Source organism: Malania oleifera, chromosome 6, assembly GCF_029873635.1.
Source record: "Malania oleifera isolate guangnan ecotype guangnan chromosome 6, ASM2987363v1, whole genome shotgun sequence".
NCBI classification, from domain to species: Eukaryota; Viridiplantae; Streptophyta; class Magnoliopsida; order Santalales; family Ximeniaceae; genus Malania; species Malania oleifera.
In genome coordinates, this window is record NC_080422.1 from 78,670,816 (window position 1) to 78,673,110 (window position 2,295).

The window sequence follows — 2,295 nt, forward strand, 5'->3', positions numbered from 1 at the left end:
GTACGTCCTTTGTTCTAACATAGAAAACATGTAGTGTGAGTATAAGCATTAGAGTAGGGGTGAGCATAATTCGGGGAAACCCGAATTAACCGACCAAAATTGGTTGGTTCGGTTCAGTTAAAAAAATTGATTCGGTCGGTTTGGTTATGCCTTCCAACATTTCAGTGAATCGGGTTTTGGTTTGGTGAGTAGAAAATATTAATTCGGTTAACCGATTAACCGATTTAATAACAAAGGTTGTGTTTTTGAATACTCAAAACCTGAGCTTGGTGAAGAACGGCCTATTCTTGTCGGTCTTGAATCTCTCCTCGAGCTTGGCCTTGGTTTCTTTGGTGGCTGTGACCTTCTTGTCGCGGAACTTAAAGGGTTTTGAGCGTGATGATGTCCTTGAGATCGATGTCGAGGGTGTACTGTATAGGCACAACGTGGTTGTAGTTCACTAGCTTGATGAAGGCCTTCATGCGGGACTTCTTCGCGGTCTTCTTGGCAGAGTCCTTGTAGTTGCAGATCACCTTCTTCGGGTACTTGGCTATCCCGACAACCAAACAGTGCCTGTATGGACGGTCACAGGTGCCATCGTTGAACAATTGGAATCATCGAATGATCACCGCTTTGCGGCTGGCATAGCGACCTTTGAGGAGGACCACCGCCTTGTTTGGCTTCAGAAACTTCACCATTCTCTCCCTATCCCCCCCCCCTCCTTCTCTCTCTCTCTCTGAGCAAAACCCTAAGCAACTCAACGAGGTCAATTCAAATTTTGGGTCCCAAATGAAAGAACCCACCAGCTCGAAAGAAGAATTTTGTCAATGTTTGGGAGTTGGGACTACTCTGATTCTGCACCTGCCTTTCAGTTAAATTCAGTTAACCAAATTACCCGGGAAAAAAATTCGGTCGGGTTCGGTTCGGTTTGGCCCAACGGTTCGGTTAATAGTAGTCTTTAAGCGAAAATTTCAGTAAATTCGGTTAATTAACCGAATTTGGCCGAACCGACCGTTTGCTCACCCCTACATTAGAGGAGGTGCTAGCATAGTTTTTGGAGGCTTTTGTAAAGTAGATATAGAGGTTTTTTTTCTTTGTATTTTCAACTCCATTAAACTCTATGCCTTCTTTATTTAAAGACATTCTTTGCGCACCAATTATTCTATCAAAGTTCTCTTTTCCTCTTGTGAAATTGTAGGTTATTTTAGCTTGATCTTCAATTTGTCTTCTAAGATCATAGATTTCTGAATTTTGTATATTTTTGCCCTTTTCTAGTAGCTTTTCTTGATTTTGAGACATTTTACTGATTCTATTTTCTAGTTCAGAAATATATAAGTCTTTTTCATTATCCATAGAAGTTTTGGTCTTTAGATCTTCTAGTTCTTTTATCACCTTCTCATTCTTACTTTCTAGTCTATTGATTTTTAAATCTTTTTCTCTTTCAGCAAGTCTTAGAGATTCCATCTATTTCATTACACCTTCATTCTTATTTTTCAATGATGTATATCTTTTAGTCATATTAACTAAGATCTTATGCACTTTGAATAATTCATTTTAAAGTTCTTCATACGATGGTACACTTTCATCATTGGAATCTTCCGCTGAGTCATCACAAGAATTATTAAAAGATTTGGATGAGGAGCTTTCCTCATTGTCTTATGCCATATAGCAAGTAACCTCTTGGTCACTTGATTCGTTATTGGAACTACTTGTACTCATATTGTCTCAAGTAGTGGCTTTCATTGCCTTTTTCTTTTTCTTAAGTTGTGGATAATCTGGTTTTACGTGTCCAACTTTCTTACAATTATAGCATATAGGAGCTTTTTTATTTGTATCTTTCTTATTAGTTTCTTCCTCATCTTATTTTGAGTTCTGGATTTTTCTTTTGAATTTATCGTTCCTTCTTAGTATTTTTGCATGTTTCTTGGATATGAAGGCTATTTCATCTATATCCATCTCTTCTTCATCATCATCATCACTGGAGCTTTCGTTTGATGCTTTAAAAGCAATGGATTCTTGAGCTTTAGTTTTTCAACTTCTTTCATTCATAGCCATCTCATACATGAGAAGGGATCCCATGAGTTCATCTAGGGATGTATTTTTGAGATTTCTTCATTCCATAATTGCTGTAGCTTTTGGTTCCTATATTGGAGGAAGTCCTCTAAGGATTTTACGGATCATCTGATAAGTGGAGTATGTTTTTCCTAAAGCATTGAGGGAGTTTATAATATATGTAAACCTTGTATACATATTTTTTATGGTTTCATCTGGGTTCAACTTGAAAGCCTCATACTCATTTGTGAGCATATCGATCCT

At 37.6% G+C, this 2,295-nt stretch overlaps 1 pseudogene; it reads right to left on the bottom strand.

Moving 5' to 3' along the window:
* Nucleotides 1-253: 253 nt before the first annotated feature.
* LOC131157849 (large ribosomal subunit protein eL27y-like) lies at nt 254-677 on the bottom strand (annotated as a pseudogene).
* Nucleotides 678-2,295: the final 1,618 nt, after the last annotated feature.